General features: G+C 39.4%; 2 long non-coding RNA genes across 3 annotated transcripts; both read right to left on the reverse strand.

Moving 5' to 3' along the window:
* Nucleotides 1-6,631: 6,631 nt before the first annotated feature.
* On the reverse strand, nucleotides 6,632-8,180 carry LOC121641566. Of its 2 annotated transcripts, XR_006010713.1 has the most exons (5): nucleotides 7,911-8,180; nucleotides 7,646-7,755; nucleotides 7,487-7,567; nucleotides 6,954-7,299; nucleotides 6,632-6,856 (listed from the first exon to the last, which is right to left on the reverse strand). It is a non-coding gene; the product is annotated as an uncharacterized LOC121641566 (long non-coding RNA). The 2 variants fall into 2 exon arrangements; XR_006010712.1 differs by lacking the exon at nucleotides 6,632-6,856 and having other exon boundaries at nucleotides 7,137-7,299; nucleotides 7,667-7,755.
* An 11,873-nt stretch (nucleotides 8,181-20,053) lies between these two features.
* LOC121641572 lies at nucleotides 20,054-20,633 on the reverse strand. Its single transcript, XR_006010721.1, has 3 exons — nucleotides 20,604-20,633; nucleotides 20,451-20,477; nucleotides 20,054-20,093 (listed from the first exon to the last, which is right to left on the reverse strand). It is a non-coding gene; the product is annotated as an uncharacterized LOC121641572 (long non-coding RNA).
* Between the last annotated feature and the right edge of the window lie 308 nt (nucleotides 20,634-20,941).

The following is a 20,941-nucleotide window of genomic DNA, read 5'->3' on the forward strand; positions in this document are numbered from 1 at the left end:
GCCATGGACGCTGCTAGGTGAATGGTACGTTCCAGTACTTTGATGGGCTGTCTGCCGTCAGTTGGCTGCGTTCCATACCAAATTACATTTTTTTAATCATGTTTATGTATATATCCACTATAATGTTGCAGAGCATACCTAATCTCTAAATTAAAAAAGGGGTTTCTTTTTTTTTTTCAATGTGCAATTATATCCCATAAAGCACTTTTATATATACTTTTACAGGATTTTGACTTGAAATTTAGAAACACACTAACCTACAGGGGTTGTAAAAAGCATGTTTGTATTGTATATAATTCAGCATTTCCATCTTTTAATTGGATGCAAAACACTTCTATCCATCAATCTATTTTCTACCACTTATCCGGGGTCGGGTCTGGGGGAAGCTGCCTAAGTGTGAAAGCCTAAACCTCCCTCTCCCAGTCCACATTTGCCATGTCATCTGGGGGGATCCCAAGGCAGTCCCACAGGCCAGCCGGGAGATGTTGCCCCTCCAGCGTGTCTTGGGCCTTCCCCAGGGTCTCCTCCAGGTGGGACATACCTGGAACACCTCACAAGGAGGCATCCTGACCCAAGCCACCTCATCTGGTTCCTCTCAATGTGGAGGAGCAGTGACTCTACTCTGAGTCCTTCCCCGATCACAGATCACCTAGAGTGTCCTGGAGCCAAGTGCATATGTGGACACTCTCATGCCTGAACATAGTGTACATTATGGACAATCCCTGATGAGCACAGAAGTCCAATAACAAAACACCACTCGGATTCAAATCAGGGGGGCCGTTCCTCCCAATCACACCCCTCCAGGTCTTACATATACATTTTGCCAACGTGAGCACTGAAATCCCCCAGCACCGCAAGGGAGTCTATTGAAAATAGACCCCTATAATATAAGCAAAACATTTAAAAACCACAGTTCCCTGTAGCAGTGCCATGCATCTGAGAACAAATCAGTGTCATTATTGTAATTCTTTAGATTTTCAGAAGCTAGAAAATAGGTTTACAAAAACATATATTACATTAATAAAATAAATAATAAAGCTGAACTGGTGATTACACTACTACTAGATAATATATGTTGATAGAAAGTAAAGATGCTTATTTATTTTCCATATTTAAGCGTGTATTAAAGTTGGTAAAGGCTGGTAGTTTGTCTGGCTTTACAATTGTAGATTATAGGATCATACCACATATTTCAAACATATTGTACAAACTGTCAATTACTTATGAACTAGATGAGGATGTGGTGTGTAAAAGTAAATATGTGGGTGTAATTAAGATTTTCTAACCACAGTATTCACAGTTTTCATAAATAACAGCTTTTGCCCAAGTTCTACACCTGAAATAGAGAGCAGCCAACTGGAAAAGACAAAACGAAGAACCTACACAGACACGTGTCCGACTGCATCGGAAGTCACTTTTGTTATCCTTTAGTACCTCATCACAGACAACACAGCAAAACGTGTCCTTCTATGTCACAATAGCCACCTAACAATATGTCTTTCTTTATGAGGGTACTATTAATCTCATATAGGCAACTGTGTGTAAAGAAAACAGTGAAATGGCAGACGTAGCTTTTATTAAGGGACTTCATTTATAAGCAGGCTCCATAGACAGGCCAAATTTGAAAGCATGTCCTTACACACAGCACTTAATATGTGATGGGAAACACAGAGTTAATGATCATAAAATAAAATACTTAATGACGACACTGTTGTAGTAGCAAATATTTCACATACATGTTACTGTAGCATAACATTAATCTAAAGCATTTAACAAGGAACACGTGACTATTTACACATTTTATTACAGTAAAGCTGGAACACGTAAGTATTTTAATAAAAAGTGGTCTAAATATTCTTCAACCAGAGTTTAAATTTGCTTCGTGGTAGCTTGCAGTGTGTGACTGTGTAACACATTAAACATACAGCTGGTCTATGCGTCTTCCTCCGGAAGGTCTGAGCTGCTGTCATCCTGTTGCCTTTCCTCTTCATCATCATCTTTGTCTTCCTCCAACACGAATGAAGATGAGTCCACATCAAAACAAGCGTAGGTGCTAGTAACAGCGCTCAGTTTCTCCAGAAGAATGTGTCGCTTCTGCAGAAGACAGCAGCGCAGTCCCCCGTGTCCTCCTTCTGTCATACCTGTAGATGAAGCTAAAGTCAAACATAAAAAAGTTTAATTAAAAAAGACAAAAATGAAGTTGAAACTTTCACCCTGAGACAGACATTTTTGTGAAAATATGACCACTGGACTGATAAATGATTGTTTATATAACTGGACAATTATTTACAGTGGTTCTTGATGTCCTCTTCAGTTTTGTGAAGGAGGTCGTCCAGTTTGTCGAAAACCCTCCGTAGATACTGATAATGCTGAGTCATCTCCTCCTCCACACGTCTGACGAGCATGACCTGGTCAAACAGTCGCCTCTTCAAATGGAAGCTAGCAACTAAATAAAGAGAATACAGTAGAAGTAAAAATAAACATAAAATATGCTACAACATTAGATTTGCTGGTTTTATCTGGCCTCAGAAAAAACTGGCTGCCTGGATTTAACTAAGCAAATAGGTAGGAGCCTCCTGTTGAATAATTACTGCATGGGCTCTTATCTTTCAGCTGAAACAAGTCAGCTGACTACCTGAATATACTGACTGAGCAGGTTATTCCATCTTCATGATGGCACGGCCATATTCCAGGATGAAAATGTCAGGATTCATGGGGCTCAGATTGTGAAAGAATGGTCCAAGGAACACAAGATTTTTCACACATGGATCGGCCACCAAAGAGCTCAGACATGAACCTTATGTTGGGAATCTTTGTGATGTGCTGGAGGAGGCTTTGTCCAGTGGTTGGACCCTCTTATCATCAATACACGGTCTTGGTGAAAAATTAATGCAACTCTGGATGAAAATGAATCTTGCAATGCAGAAAGTTATCGAGACAATTACACAGAGAATGCTGCTGGAATCAAAGCTTAAGGTGATCCCAAAAAAATATTAGTTTATGACCATTTGTATTGGCGGTGCCTTTTTTTTTTTTTTTTTTTTTTAACTGAGAACTATGCTTTTAATTTCTCTCATAGTGAAAGACAGGGTGTGGAGACAGCGAACCACAAGGTGAAAATCTTATTTTAGCTGACATCAACAAGATAGCTTTGCAAATAATATGAAATAAATAAAATGACACATAAAAGTAAGTAGAACGTAAATTAATGGCATCAAAATCGCCCAGTCATGATGGAAATGATGTATACGCGGCCACAACTGACTGATGTAAAAACACTCAACTTACCATCTCCTTGCACATCCCAGGGCAGAATGACATCATCCCAGGGCAGAATGACATCATCAGAGAGACTGCATGCTGCTTCTGTGTCAGTTGTTTGACCTGATGCACAAACAGTGTTGTAGTGCAGGATCCTCTCCTTTAGTTTCTTCTTGAGATTACACAGATTCCTCCGTTTGTGCAGCCTTGCTTGGTTACTGTCTGTTAAGATAAAAAGAAAAAAATCTTAGCATAAACCGTAAACAACACCTTGAGTTGCTGACCAACACAATAGTAAATACCATTCTGTCGACAGAGATCATGCTTCCTTCTTCGGAGGGAATAAATGATCTCATCAATCTCTCTCTGGAGGTCTTCCTGGCTGCTATTAGCATCATGTCTCTCTTATAGAGAAAATAGAGAAATCCAGGAATAAAAAAGGCAGGCTGAAAAATGAAGCCAAACGTATGACAGGATATTTTCAAATTAATTCACAAGGGACCTTCTGCTTACCAGTGGCTGCCCAGTGTTTGACATCCTCCACCCACTGTTGTGTGTCCTCCAGAGAGATGTTCAGGTCTTGCTTGAGTGAAGATTCGCTACATCAATTTCTGCTCGCTTTGTAATCTATTTGGAATGTTTAAAAAACACATTAATTAATTTCTAAGACTCATTCTAACAGTTTACACTTTAGTGAAATATGTTCTTTGCATGCAACCATTTCCTCTAGTTTTAAGATACTACATCAGCATTGGCAGAACGAGGTAGCGTACATGTACTGTTAGAAATAAATTGTACTCAATAAATTTCATTAAGCAACATTTGTCAAATCCCAGTATTGAAAATTGCACAATGTAAACATTAAATTAAAACATATTCACAAACTACTTACCTTGATAAACCTCTTTGCCAGTGCCTTGTGGAGAAGCTCCACCTTCCGATGGTTCTATCCCATGGCAAGGATGTTTAACATGTCTGTTCGACCTATAAAATAATTTAAAATAAATTTTAAGTTATATGTAATTATATGGGTTATATACAAATATATTAGAATCTATTTTGTAATCTGATGATGTATTAAAAGCATACATTTTTCAACCTACCTGATTTGGTCATGTACTTTGTGGTCAAAGCTGCCCTGGAGAGAAAACTATTAACCTGTTCCACCTCCTCACCTTGTATTTCCTGCACCTTCCTGGTTTCTGCCCCCCAACGTCACCTGTTCCAAAACAAATATGTTTCTTAGCTTTACAACCAGGCTCCTGACCCACGTCACTGTAGTTTATCAGATGTGTTTCTGTATTTATGTTCTTATATGTAGACCCAGCTAATATTTAAAAGTCTGCTCAAGGACTACTTTAAACTCATGTTTGGACTGTATTTAGATCCATGTCATATTGGAAGTCCATCGTTCAGAATGCCAAGCGGCATGTATAAACTTGCTTTTTACCACATTAGATAACATTTCTTACACAACTATGTGGATGCTGATTACATGCACACACAACTGTGTGGTTTAAAGCAAGTGTATCTCTAGACAAAGTCTTAGTAGGACTGCATGTAATGAACTAAATGATTTTACTAACATGGACTACGGTTTACGTCCCAATGAAGAAATGTGCCTAAAAAAAATGAATATGGTGCTATGCGTCATGCGTAAGAGAAGGCAGCAATGTGTTTGAAAGACAGTGTGAACCAAACATTTAACTTACCACTGTAACTCACATTTGCCAGTGAGAGGCTTAGCATGCGTTACAGAGAGAAAAGGCTTCATCTCTGTAAGAGGTTGAAGCTCAGGGAACTTTTCACACATCTTCTGCAAATATGGCCAATACCTGTAATGAGAAAGTAAAGGTATTAGTATTGTTGTAAGATATACTAGGACCAGGGATGTCACCAGTATGACCACTGTAACCAATCAAAGGAAAAAAATGTGGTGAAATAAATGACAATATATGCTTGATGTGCAAGTATTAACACTTTAGCCATCTCACCTACAGCCACAACATCTGAAACATGAATGTAAGCGTTGAAGGATGAGGAGTGGGATGATTTGGTTTTCACCTCGTCAATCTGAACTAATTCTGATCTGACAATTGGTGTGTGTGTGTGTGTGTGTGGTCCAACCAATGAATTCTAAGTAATCACGTATGGATGCCCATTAATGTCTCATTAATGACTACTTCTGTTTACCATCCCAATATGGTCTTTAGTTTTAAGCTAGTTCTTTTAATTTTGCATTTCATCATGGTTATGATTACTTGTAAGCGATGTCCATACAAAAGAATTTTGCATTTGTAATGTCAGCCAGCTCCTTCTGTAGGAAGAGTTAATGCATAAATTTCACCACGGTAGTGGTTCAAGCCTTGCAGCAGGACGCCGTGTCTGCACACAGCTATTTCCAGGCCCTCCTCATCCACCTTGGCCGGGACTTCTGTGACGTTTCCCGTCCTGCAGTAAATGTTGCCGGCCCGCAGACATCATGACCAGTCCTCTGAAAGAAGATATAATGTGTTACATACATCCCTGACACAAATAAATTTTTTTAGAATAAACTGAATAGATCCTTACAGTTTTCATCTGACTTCTTATCTGATCAACAAAGGCAGACACTTCTGCATCCTGTCCATCGAAAAGTGATGGTTCATCTGTCCTGTTAAAAGAATTTTTTGACAACATAATCAAACTAACCATCACTCAAAACTTTGTACTATCTCTCCAACATGTGTGTTAAGTTATATTGTTATAAAGCATAAAAGTTCAAATATATACAATATCTTTAAATTACTGGCCATGGAACGAGCTGTTCCTAAACAGGCCAATCCTAATAAAAATATAAAGATTACTTAAGGTACTAACAATATGAAAATGTTGCAGTCACTCATTTAAAATATTATGTTAACTCATAACTCATGAATCCTAACTGCAGTTACTGCTAATCATATGTAACTACAAACTGTTTGGACTCATCTTCATTCAACATTTTCAAATTGACGACACATTTTTGAGATTCCCAGAACAATTACAGTTGTTTGTTCATGGTAAGGTTCAGTATAGCTAATATATCAAATATTAAAAATAAAAAAAAACGATTGGACTGACCCTTTGGACTTTCTGAAACAATAATGTTTTCTATTGCCATCCACAGATATAGCAGCATATCTGGAGTACAAGCTGGACACTGGAATGGCTCCACCAGGCACAGATCTTCTTTTTTGTAACTGTAGAAGATAAATTCTCGAAAGACTCTGTGGAATGTGTCACTGCAGATGCTGCCTTTCTGGAAACAAGAATAGTAGCATTTTGGTCAGTTTAAGACGTGGAAGTTTGGAATTAAAAACATTTGAATGTCAGAGCACCTACCCGTCCTGTACTAAGGGCTCGATGTTCAAGCATTCTGATAAACGCTTGCTGTGATAAAGCTGGGCTGTCTAACTTCATCTGCTGAAATGATGTGAACACATCAAATTTGAACAGCGACTGGAAGCTTGGGGTTGCTGGCCAATATTTGAGGCCAAGGAAATCACTCATCCCTGGGGTCCATTTGGAGGAACAAAGGGGACAGCACACAGCAGCAGATAGAGGCTGTATGGACCTGAAAGAAATTACACTTTCAATCAGTCAGTATCAGAATTAAATAAGATCTTCATTATAATATATCATCATAATAATAATTCACTGTTAGGCTTGACCTAAAACTTAATCTTCTTATGGGTTAAAAACAGTCACAGAAAGTGACAACATGTTTCTGGTGGACTGCTGAATCGCATGCTGGACAGAGATACTGAGTTCCTGAAGCAACGCAGCCCAGGCACCGGATCACTGCCCCAGCTGTTTTGCATAAATGACAGCGATGCTCTGTTACTGTCTCAGCGGCAAATTTGCCATCCAACAGCTCTGGCACTGCAGTTCGGAACTTTTTTTCAACAGCGGACTGTCTTTTAGTCCATGTAGACATGGCAGGTGTCTCCTCCACTTGGACTGATGCAGGAACAATGACAGAGTTCACAAGATCCCTGAGTTCCTGAAGATGTTGCTCTAAAGAAAAATATTTAAAGAAATATGATAATGTAAAATACAGAGACAGTAATGTATAAATTATCTCTTAGATGGCTTTGTCACTGAGTATGCATCATAATAGTAGGCAGCAAGATTGATATTCATAGTTTAATGGTAATTCTAAAGATATAAGCTTATTTAAACTATCAGAGTTTAATATGCATACCAAGATTTGGGTGCTCTGGAGGATCATCATCAGTCTGTGACACCTCAGCTTCTGAAAACTGACTAGTGTGGCCAGATTTAACTGTAAACAGATTAATGTTCTGGATTAAGAGAAATAACTGTGACTGGACATCATAAGACTATATCAGACATGTCTTACCAGATTGAGTTTTTCTCATACGTTGCGGTATAATCGTCCCATCCTGTTCCCGCTTCCTCCAGGTAACATTTGAGCCCCCTGCTGTCTTGCGCTTTTTTTTTCGTTGGGGGCTAAAAAACAACAACAGAAACAAAAAAAACAAAACAAAGATCATTAATTTACATTTGCTTGGTACATACTTTCTTTTCAGGTCTGCACAGAAGTTCAGTTAAATGAAACAAGAGAATGATTTACATAAAAAATAATAGAATAAATGAAAACTTACTACTTTTGATGACAACTCGTCTGCCAGGTCTTTCCCTGCCTCCAACCACTGTTTAAAGGACTCAGCCATCTCAAGACAACGAGTCTTGAGTAATTATAAATTGAAATTAAAGTGCTAGAAATAAAAAAGAAAAAACAGATGACCTTAAATTAGTTTTGAAACTGTGTCTTTTACTTTTATCTTTCAACCATAAAGAAAGTTGTGTACTTCATCTAGGTACAATTTGAAATTAGCAATAAAAGGAACATTTCTGTTTTGATTGGTAAATCTCGCCAATGGTGTACAAAGCTTGCAGTATTTATTTTATTTATTTATTTTTGGTCAGTTTTCATTGAGGGGTGATGGGTACAGAATATTAAAGCTGAATTTAAGGAGTATTGATGCATCAAATAACAACAACAACAATAGTAATAATAATAACATAGACAAATAAAGCTAAATGCTAAAGTTTGTTGAATACAGTCAGAACAGAATAAATGTTCAACATTCTGGCAGACAACGTCAAATACAAATGCAGGGCACCGTTATCTTGCGTTACCCGAAGGTATTTTGGCCGGAAATGACGAAGCGACCTTTAACTGGTAGGTTTTAGAAGATCCCGACATTCCAGATTCAGAGACAGGAGGCCTGGTCCCGCCTGTAGTCCATTGTTGTCTTTATTGGTTTTCTTTCTAATAGGCTGTTTTGTTTTTAATAAGTTTGTAGTGTAAATATCAGAGTTGTTGATAATATTGTTGATAAATTTGTTGTTAAGATGGAATTGTTTGTGAAATATTGAGGTTAAATATCAGTGGTTAATTAATCATTATCACCCAAATTTGCTTGAGTTCTCGGGGTACACAATATTTATTTATTTAAATTTATTTGTTATTTTCTAGCTGTGACATACTTGTACATACTCAGAATTGGCTACTTTGGATATATACATATATAGCGGTTGTAAAATGCCTGGTAAAGATGTCACCTATTCTGAGGTGGTTGGAATTACGAGACAGCTGGAACGCACCATTGCTGCCGTGATGACAGTCATTTTTTACATGACCGGTAGGGGGCGCTTAACATTGAAACGTCTCTATAAGCCGTAATTTGGTGCTTGAAAATTTGACCTCATGATACGTTTATAAGGGGAGGACAGGCTGCTCGGGTCTGGTCCAGCGGTTATAGAAATGGGGGAAATAAAACAAAAGACTGTTATATAAATAACATGGTAATAAGGAATAAAATTAAAAAATCACGGGGAGCCCCATTTCCAAAGGCAGAGTAAATTTGGTCAGCACAATGCCGCAGCCAGACCAATCTGCTGTTGTGATGGTGGACAGGACAGGCTAAAAAATAAATTTAGTCCTTTCAGTTGCTCATAACTAAACAACAAAAAATTAAATAACAGTTTAACTATGCAGAGATCTACGGAAGCGTGGAGCTGTCACCCAAATAAAAAAAAATGGGACCTTATCACGTTATAAGGTGATATTTTATTATAAGAACACAGCCTGTACTGAATGCAGATGTTGTCACGACCTTTATTGGAGCAAAATACATTTTATGGAAAATTACTCATCAAGCAGAAACATTTCAGTTCTTTTTGACAATGATTATTGTTCTACTCTGGTTTATTGTTGTACAGAAATGTGGGAGTTATGACAAACACGTAGGTCACCTGCCTGCGAAAGGTGAGACGGTGTGTGTGTGTGTGTCTGAATTGCCACAGAGCAGGTCTTGAGCCAGTGTCCTGCAGGTTTTCAGTATGGTTTATTATTTCCAGAGAAATTCCTAATTTACTACATGGGATTAAGTTTTACTTCATTGGAGAGACTTGATGAAGCTTGGAGGACACTTGTTGACGTTGCACCCTTTAAGTAGACAGAACCACGTCTTTGTGTCAGCAACTTATTTCTCCCAGTCCCAGCGGTGCATAAAGCCTTTATAATTTTCATTTTTATTGTCAGGAGACAACATGTTATTAACTGAAAGCAGCACACACACTCTTGCCACTCCGACACACACACGCACCGTCTCACTGCGTGCAGGAAGGTGACGCACCGTGTTGCTTATAACGGTCTTGTGTACAATAATAAACCAGGTCTGCACCAGCCTCTTAACGACCCATTATTTGAGTCAGGTGTGCTGCAGTATGGACATACTGAAAACCTGCAGGACTCTGGCTCAAGAGGTCCCAGGTTGGGGATGCCTGCTCTGTGGCAATTCAGACACACACACACACACACACACACACCGTCTCACTGCGTGCAGGCAGGTGACCTACGTGTTTCTCATAACTGTCCCACATTTCTGTACAACAATAAACCAGAGTAGAACAATAATCATTGTCAAAACGAACTGAAATGTTTCTGCTTGATGAGTAATTTTCCATAAAATGTATTTTGCTCCAATAAAGGTCGTAACAACATCTGCATTCAGTACAGGCTGTGTTCTTATAATAAAATATCACCTTATAACTTGATAAGGTCCCATTTTTTTATTTGGGTGACAGCTCCACGCTTCCGTAGAGATCAATGGCTCCTACAACTATTTTTAATGTAAAGTAAAAAAAAGAAATCACTCAAATGTGACCTGCTTCATCTTTACTGTTTCAAATAAATTAGAAACATGCACGCAGACATACTAGTCCACTACCTTATTTCACATCTAATCTAAATTTATTTCTAAAGCATTTTCATGCACAAAGTGCTTTACAATATAAAACACGGCAGTCTTTTATCAATTGCACTTAATGAACTGAAGGGGGCAGCAACACGCCAATGCTTCATTTAACTTCGTAATCTTATCGGTAAAAGAAGATGATAATTAACACTCACAGGTACGTTTTTAAGGATAGTATCAGTATGTCAAATTTGGTGCCCTACGAAGAAACCATACGCCAAATGTATGGAAACGGTTTTTCAGACAGACAGATATCCAATTATCTAATCTTTGAAATGGGGTTGCGTAGAGGAGCTTCTGAAAGAAGCATAAGACAATTTAGGATTGACAGGGGACTCGTCAGAAAGACTGTCTCAGATGAACACCTGGAGCTAGCCGTTGCTGAAGCCATATCCAAGGTAAATAAATTTGTCACTTTTACACAGGAATTGTGCTGAAGATCATACACAATTCATTATATATATATAAAATGTGTGTGTGTATGTATATATAATTAATTTATTTTACTTGTTAACTTCATTCATTCTATTTAAATATCAGACCGGACCAAGATATGGCGGAAAGATGATGACGGGCTATTTGGCAGCACAGGGTGTCCGTGCATCAGAGGTTCGCGTGGGAACGGTTTTATCACTGCACGAGCCCTACCATCAAGAGAGACGTCAGGTAAGATGTGGTTGTGTGCAAAGTGTTGTTTTTTTTTATTATTTTTTTTAATAATTATAGTACATACACCCATGGATAACAAACTTTTCCAAATTTGTAGAAAGTTTTGTTTAAAGTAAACTCAGCATATGGCTTCAGGTTTTTAATTGCCATTGCCATGAATAGTTAGAATTTTATTATTATTATTATTATTATTATTATTTTTATTATTTATATTATTTTTTGATTTATCCCATTTTTAAGGAGCAGAAAACCTGAACCCACAGCCATACCAAGCTGAGTATATGGGACATAAGCTGCACATGGACATGGAATGAAAAACTGGCCATGTATGGTGTAACCCATGTTTTGGCAATTGATGGATTGAGCAAAAAAATCGTTGCACACTCTACAATGCCAGTAAAAAATAATCTAACAATCTACCAGGAGGTGTACCGGTAAGTTTAATAAAGATACATGTTTTTAATGAATGCATATTTAAAATTAAATAAAATTTTAATAAAATATTTTTAAAAAATACTGATGAATATCTAATGTGCATTCTTCTCTAACCAGGGAAACAATAAATTGGCAAACAGCAAATGATGAAGACTTTATATACATATATATATATAATCCATTTCTGACAGCCTCATCTTTGTTTTGAAGCAGACATACTACAAACGGAAGTAAATTGCCTACTAGGTTATAGCAGTTTCCAGCATAGCTATTTGTCTTTTTGTCTTTCTGTTCTCAGTCAAGCAGTCCTTGCTTATGGGCTATGGGACCAAGTTAGAGTGGATCATGGTACAGAGTTCTACCTCAGCTTGTTTATTCAAGAAATGTTGGCTGAGCATCGGTACAACAAAGAGAGAAGGCCATACATCCAATCTACATCAACAAAAGTAAGTCTCCAGAAACAAACACTATTCTCTGTTCCTCTTTCAAGACTGAAACACTTAGCAAGGTTGTAGCCTTCAACAGTAAGGTGTTGTATTGGCAACTACATAAAACATAAAACTACATAAACTACATAAACCACATAAAATCATAAACTAACTTAAATTATGCCAAATTTAGTGCTAAACACTACTTTGTCATTCTACACCAGGGATGACCAGCTCCGGTTGAGGTCCACAAACCTGCAGATTTTCAATGTTTCTCTGCTCCAACACACCTGACTCAAACAAATGAGTCATTGTCCAGAACTTTATAGGCTGCTGAATCCATTTTATCCACGTCAGATGTGTTGAAGCAGGGAAACATGGAAAAATCCTGCACGACTGAAGCCCTCGAGGACAGACTTTGACACCCAAGTTCTGGACTATTTTAGAGACTATTTTCATTTGGACAAGTACAATTTTAATTTTCCTTGTGAATATTTCTTTTACAGAATCATACAGTGGAGAGGATCTGGCCTGAAATAAACACAAGGGTCAATTATCCCATTAAAATTGCTCTTGTTCAATTGATTGACCAAGAAAGACTGAACATGGATGACAACTTAACGAGGTACTGCACATCCAATCTGACCTGTCAGTTAAGCAACACTGGAGTACAGAGAACGGTGCAGGCATGGAACGCCCATCAAATCCCGGGTGAGTAAAATGGTAACACAAGCTTTCTCAGGCAGCCCAGAAGCCTGGACTACGAAGCTGGGTTTTCTCTTATGTAGGTAACTTCAGGGTTAACCCGGGGTTTTCTGTACTATGACCCTGATTCACTTTTTACCAGGGTAAATCACCCCAGTGACCAATGCTGAACAGCTAACCTGCTCCGGAGCAGGTTATGTTCTGGATAAGAGATCAACAAGTTTAAAAGGACCACCTCCTGACCAATCAGAGCTTTTGGAAAATGACCGCCCATTCAGTCTACTTTGGTGTGCAGATCTTAAAAGTAGTGCTTAGGAGAGACAGAGTTATTAGGGATAGATGCATCCTTTAAATGAAGAAATAGTCTTTCAATAAACCCTTTTAAGTATGTTTTTCTTCTTGACTGATACCAAGTATGTTTAAATATCTAAGGAAGGAACTGAGGAAGCTCTGCCCGAAACATCTGGGCTGTAATGGAGTAATCAGAGTACTGTCCATTTATATTGTCCGATATATTAATATTATATAATCTGCAGAGTTTACATATTATGTGGATATGTCCTTCCTGGCTGTTGCTATGGCAAAAGTGTTGCTTTTGGCCTGGGTGATGTGTTTAAATTCTTCACATTTTTAAAGAATAATTATCTGCTCCTCCATGGTAAAGTAGCTGCTCTGCAGGGTTTGTCCATGTTTGTGATTGGTCAAACTCCGACCCTTTTATGTGAGCACGCACTGATCTTGATGGGAAAACCTTGGGTTGGATTACTGAGGTGATAACCAGCTTCGTAGTACCGCCTATCCAGATCACCAATGTCAACCCGGGTGACAGAGAGGTAGCCAGGGTATGTTACTCTGGCTTCGTAGTACAAGTATATGGTTTCATATTTAAACCTGTAGTGGACCTCAGAGCTGTACACACTTAGCCTTAAACTGTTGTTTAGTAAACATGAACACAAACATGTTTACAAATGGGTTTTTACCTCCTTCATTTTTGTCTCAAAGAAAAAAAATGTACATCACCAAGTACAAAAAAAAAAACAAAACAAAAAAATAAAAAATAAACCATAATCATTCACATCAACTGATTATTTTCATTTTGATTTATTTGTCGTAGTTTTTTGTCTTTTTTTTGTTTTTTTGGTCAAAACTGCAATCCGAAGTCAACTACAGAAGCAAAGTATTTCATTATAACAGACTTGACATACTGCAGTATTTTATGAATCAAAGTTGATTTGATGTTAAGTTCAGGTATATCTAGTAAAATTCCACATCCTCACATACATGCTGGTTAGCATTATTTGTCAAGTAACCTGTGCTTGTCCTACTAAAAATTTGAATTTGTGCTGTAAAGATATATTACCTGTCATTTTTTGGCCTTCAGGTACTGAATTAACTCTGTCTATTAGACCGATAATGGTGAAAATTAAGTAATAAGTTGGTAATCTTATTTTATCTTCTCTCTCTTCTCCTTTTTTCATTTATTTCAGGCAAAGGCATTCCCAACAATTTGGCACAATGTGGTTGCAAGGCAAATGTCCCCGAAGACGTTCTCCCTGAAGCTTCTGCTGCTGCAGATTTCTACAGACAGAAGTGGGGAGTTCACTGACTAGAGAGTCGGTATTTGGTACCGACCCATTCCTTTCAGGGGAGGACAAGAGTCAGGCAGAAACCGAGTTCAGTTTGCTTCACACGGACGTAGCAGCTTTGTTTAACTCTGTAGTAAACAGGCACTTCACACCATTCCAAGAGTGTTTGATAGACCTTGTAAACATAACCAAGAGGTGTGTGTGTGTGAGATGGCTTCCAGACAGGTGAGGAATTTCGGTTGGGATGTAACAGTGTTGCAGGCTTTTGTTTTTATTGTTACAAGTAAGTTGAATTTTGTTTATACTTTGAAATTATCTTAAAGTTTTCACCTCATGTTATTGGGCAGTTTAATTTTAGTCTCAAAATGTCTTCAGAATATACGGGTTTCATATTTATCTTTAATCTTTGTTCATTGTATAACACACATTTTTGCAATTTCAAAATCCATTGGTACTAGAACAAACATATAATTGTATGCTCACTAGGCCGTTACATTTGTTAATAAACCATATGTCTGTGTAATATTTAGTTTTCTGTGGTTTTACATTAAGGTTCAGAAAATCAAAATCAATAAAACGTTTAGAATTTGCTCCTTTTAGTAGGCAACATGAAAAGTATAAAACCCTCTATTCAGATTATCTGGGACTCATTGGACCAAGCTGAATGTCTTTTTGATAAAAAAAAAGGAAGGATTTTATTTATTTATTTATTTATTTCCCCCCAGAAACCAAAAACTGACATCCTGGTGTGTACAGAAAAGCTTAGGATAGGATAAAGAATATATACTAGAGATGGGTAGATAAAGCCTTGTGAAAGTTTTGAGACCTATTCCCTATTGTTATAATAAAAATAGATAAAATAAAAATAAAAAAAAATAGATTCGAAGCTACAAATCCTCAAAGAAAGACCATACTAGGGACATCTAGTGGTCGACTACAGCAGCCACAAAAACGTCTACATGTTTAACACAATTTCATCTGTTCTTCCAACACAAAAGCCATAAAGTCCTTTTGAAGCCGTCATGTCTTCATTCTGGAGTCATTGTCCAATTGTGAAAATGTTACATTTAAATTTTATTTTACTAATAAAACATGTTAATGTGTTGTCCTGTCACTTTAGAATAATTTGGCCACTTGAATCATGATTTAGATTAACACGACAGGTTTATGCTGTGAGATCGTCGGGCATTTCAAAATCAGTGTTTTGTAGGTATGACCTTAATATTACAGGCTATGATTGGTGAACTAAACAACCATATTAGAAATTACTTAAATATTATGGATGTTATGTTTTTGCTGTCGTTTAGGAGAGTCTGTCTGTTGGCAACTTTATGCAAAAACTACTGAACAGATTTCCATGATTATTTAGCTGAGAAAGGGTCTTGGTCTAAGACTCCATTAAATTTTGGTATTGATCTGGATGACCAGCTGGATCCAGGAATTTTTTCAGAGGATTTTTTCTCATTGCAAGATAGGACAATTTTCAGTATGTGCATATAACTTCACAGTAAATGGGCAAAAAGGTTTGACAAGATATTAAAGATAGATCTGGATCCCTGCAAAACCTCTGGATGCTACCATCCAGAACAGGGAAAAATAGGGGATCTTTGGAATTATCATCACTGTAAGAGAACAAATGAAGATATAAACATGCAACAAACACCAAAATATAGCCAAGACACTGTGGATTCATTATCAGTGTATCTAGGAATCTAATATAAAATGAATGTAGGACTAGAACATAGGGTGGAAATAATATGGGTGGAAATGACCTTCTTTGCGGAGGACTGCACTCTACGAGCATTTTTCTAGTTTTATACTGTATCATTCATACTTTTTATGCAACTCTATCGCACACACATAGAAAAAGCCTATGTGAGTGAGGAGGAAGAGGATGGCGAGAAGACAGTCTGCTAGGATCCAGAGGCCGACAGTAGATCTGTACCCATCACACATTTATGGAAACATGATTTCACACAAGTTTCCCAATGACTTTATCCACGACTCAACGTACTGCTGTTTTATGGTCTCTTTTCCAAAAAAAATGTACTAAGTAGCCTAAAGAAATGCAAAACACAAATTTGGCTATCATCCAATTGTTGCGGTTTGTCACGTGACAAAGTGACAGAAATAGCAACTATGAAACGGTACCATTTGATGAGATCTTTGTTTGTTTGAACTCTGAAAGTCTTCTACCTGTAAATCCTTGTGAATTTAATTAGTTCTAAATCCATAGAATCACGTTGCTATGACAACCAATGTTTGACAGCTGCCTCAGGTGGGAGGAAACTGGCAGAAACCCGGGGTTTCTTTGTGGTGAACTGTCAGCAAAGAGGTTCACTTCAAAGAGTCGGTTACCATGGTAACAGACTCGGCGCAAGACTTTGCTCGCTTTCTGAAATGAAAAACAAATAAGTTTCCCCCAAGTTAGGTTTAAGTTCGGTTAATGTTAACGTTGTTGTCTTCTATTTGCAAGCAACTTCTGGAACTGACAAATACTGATGAATTTTATCTTACCCTTTATAAAAAAAATATTTTAAGAGCTATTTATTATGGTCTTTTTCTTTTGTAGTTACTGTTGCAATTGTGTTAGTACTTTGTATAAGTTTACGCAGTAATGTTATAAAGCAACACTACTTCCGGGTCACGCCCCTGCCTCAAACGAATAATCAAAAATGGAATCTGAGCGCTCGTTGTCCGTTTTTTCCATTTTCGTTTTGTGCACAAAATCGGAAAACGGATGACGGTCGTTATCTGAATTTTCGTTTTGAATTAGGAAACAAAAAATGAAAAAACGAGTGGTTTTTCTATTTTTTATGTTTTGTTTTAAATGAAAAAACGAACTGCCTGAATGTACACTGACCCATTTGCACCACTGTATTCATTTTGCACTATGTGGTTTTTCTTTACCCAATGTTGCTGCTACTTGTGCCTTTTTCATTATTTATATTTCTTGTTTTTATTCCTTTTATATAGCATAATATAGTTTCTTATATATTGTATAGCAAAGCAGAGACCTTTTTTTTTTACTTAAAGATGTATGTTAAATGTTTATTGTCTGCACCTTGGGTCTGAGTGAAATGCAATTTCGATCCTCTGTATGTCTTCTACATGTTGCAGAATTGACAAATAAAGTGACTTCGACTTTGAAATCTGAGACAGTCCCAGGTTCAACATGGTCTAAGCAGCAGATACAGACGAATCAGCAGCATCAGGGCTGCAAAGTAAGGCTAAAATCCGAGAACACTCACTTAATACAACATTTTAAAAACCTTTCACAGTAAAACAGACGCAGTCTGAGGAGAGGAATCATACGGATTCAGTGGAGTTCAAAGAATTAAAAAGAATTCGAGGCTTGTTAATATTTACAGACACAAAGGTAGAGATGAACTGGGTCCTGGCATTTTTTACAGCAGCCTGATTTTCAGTTCAAGCATCTTTAATTTCTCCAGAGACACGAAGCCGGTCCTTCCTCCATTTTCTCTGATGCGTCTCAGACCCGAGTGTGTTGGTGGAGCCACGGCTCTGCAGCTGATTCACAGCATTTAGTCCTGACGGTACGAGCCTCTCCGACATCCAGATCCAGAGTTAAAGTCCTCCAGGTGCTGGTCCCCGTTTCCATGCTGCTGGAGCTCCACAGAGGGAAACAAGCCACGCCGTCCACTTGATCAGGCGGCTTGAACCGGTCGAGGTGGGTGAAGCAGACCCAGACTTTAAAAGATTAAACTTAAATAAAACAGGCAGATGATCGGAGATACCAGCATCATAAATCTCCTCTATGCAGACCAGGAGTGAGAACCCGGTCCAGGATGAGCCCCTTATCATGTGCAGGATCCTGCACTACCTGATGCAAGTTAAAGGAGGCTTCTGTTAACGGCTTGGTCCACCAACACATGAATGTTAGAATCTCCAACAATCCAAATCCAGATGTGATCCAACATAATCAATGAGAGTAGGTTCGCAAAGTCCTGAAGAAAGTCCTTATTACATGTGGGCGGTGGGTAGATCCCTGCACAGAGCAGCAGGGATGCACATTTCATCTCCACACGCTGAACCTGAAAGCTGGAAGATCTACGAACGGGACCTAAACACGACTCCTCCACCTTTACCTGCAGCTCCAGGACTGCTGAAGAATCCAGTCAGGAGGAAGACGTTCTGAGAAAGGTGTGAACTCACCAGCTTCAAGCCAAGTCTCAGAAACCTCCACCTCTCTTTCAGAATGAAAGTTTGTTTGCTGGTGATCCAGCATTAATGAGAGCCCGGAGGACAGTCGCCTCATCCGTGGTGGAGGTCCGACCCAGCGAATGAAGATTGCTCAGCTCCTTGCTTGAGTCACCAGGACAGGCTGAAAGGAGGTGGTGCCACCAACAGGTGAGCCTGGTCCACCGCTGCCCACAGAAACACAGGTTGGATCCAGCACAAGCAGCAGAAACGTCTCATCAGAGACTGATGATTCCACCAGGATGCCGCCTCGCCTTCCTCCTTTCCCTGAACGCTTCTTCCGTGAAGACCGACAGGAATGTCAGAGAGGAACGGTGGAAAGTTTGAGGTTGTGCCAACATCCGATTCAGATTTGATTTATGATTATGAACAATGTGTAACAAGCATGGATGAAATTTTGATTTCAAAGGTGGGGGACAGAAGTATTTTTTATGAAACTAATCTGTCAGCTCACCGTGTTTTCTAGTAGTTCTTCTAGTTTCTCTCAGCTTCAACAACAGCCTCACAAGGACCTCGACCTGATCAACAAGGACCTCCACCCGATCAACAAGGACCTCCACCTGCTTAACAAGGACCTCCACCTGGTCAACAAGGACCTCCACTAGATCAACAAGGACCTCCACCTGGTTAACAAGGACCTCCACCTGATCAACAAGGACCTCCACTCGATTAACAATGACCTCCACCTGGTTAACAAGGACCTCCACCTGGTTAGCAAGTACCTCCACCTGATCAACAAGGACCTCCACTCGATAAACAACGACCTCCACCTGGTTAACAAGGACCTCCACCTGGTTAGCAAGGACCTCCACGCGGTCAAAAAGGACCTCCACCTGATCAACAAGGACCTCCACTCGATCAACAACAACCTCGACCTGGTTAACAAGGACCTCCACCTGGTTAACAAGGACCTCCATGCTGTCAAAAAGGGCCTCCACCTGATCAACAAGGACCTCCACTCGATCAACAACGACCTCGACCTGGTTGAGAAGGGCCTCCACCTGGTCAAAAAGGACCTCCACCGGGTTAACAAGGATCTCCACTGGATAAACAAGGACCTCCACCTATTTAACAAGGACCTCCACCTGGTTGACAAGGGCCTCCACCTGGTTAAAAACGACCTCCACCTGGTTAACAAGGACCTCCACTTGATCAACAAAGACCTCCACCTGGTTAACAAGGACCTCCACCTGATCAACAAGGACCTCCACCTGGTTAACAATTACCTCCACCCGATCAACAAGGACCTCCACCTGGTTGACAAGGGCCTCCACCTGGTTAAAAACGACCTCCACCTGGTTAACAAGGACCTCCACCTGATCAACAAAGACCTCCACCTGGTTAACAAGGACCTCCACCTGATCAACAAGGACCTCCACCTGGTTGAGAAGGACCTCCACCTGGTTAAAAACGACCTCCACCTGGTTAACAAGGACCTCCACCTGATCAACAAGGACCTCCACCTAGTTAACAAGGACCTCCACCTGCTTAACAGGGACCTCCACGCGGTCAAAAAGGACCTCCACCGGATCAACAAGGACCTCCACCTGTTCAACAAGGACCTCCCCTCGACAAACAATGACCTCCACCTGGTTAACAAAGACCTCCACCTGCTTAACAGGGACCTCCACCTGATCAACAAGGACCTCCACTCGATAAACAATGACCTCCACCTGGTTAAAAAAGACCTCCACCTGATCAACAAGGACCTCCACCCGATCAACAAGGACCTCCACCTGGTTAAAAAGAACCTCCACCTGGTCAAAAACGACATCCACCTGATTAACAAGGACCTCCACTCGATAAACAACGACCTCCACCTGTTTAACAAGTACCTCCACCCGATCAACAAGGATCTCCACCTGGTTAAAAATGACCTCCACCTGGTTAACAAGGACCACCACCTGATCAACAAGGATCTCCACTCGATAAACAATGACCTCCACCTGGTCAAAAAGGACCTCCACCCGATCAACAAGGACCTCCACCTGGTTAACAAGGACCTCCACCTGATCAACAAGGACCTCCACCTGGTTAAAAAGGACTTCCACCTGGTTAAAAAGGACCTCCACCTGGTTAACAAGGACCTTCACCTGGTTAAAATGATCTCCACCTGGTCAACAAGGACCTCCACTCGATCAACAAGGACCTCCACCTGGTTAAAATGATCTCCACCTGGTCAACAAGGACCTCCACTCGATCAACAAGGACCTCCACCTGGTTAAAATGATCTCCACCTGGTCAACAAGGACCTCCACTCGATCAACAATGACCTCCACCTGGTTAACAAGGACCTCCACCTGATCAACAGAGACCTCCACTCGAT

The sequence above is a fragment of the Melanotaenia boesemani genome, chromosome 6 (genome assembly GCF_017639745.1).
Source record: "Melanotaenia boesemani isolate fMelBoe1 chromosome 6, fMelBoe1.pri, whole genome shotgun sequence".
Taxonomy (NCBI): Eukaryota; Metazoa; Chordata; class Actinopteri; order Atheriniformes; family Melanotaeniidae; genus Melanotaenia; species Melanotaenia boesemani.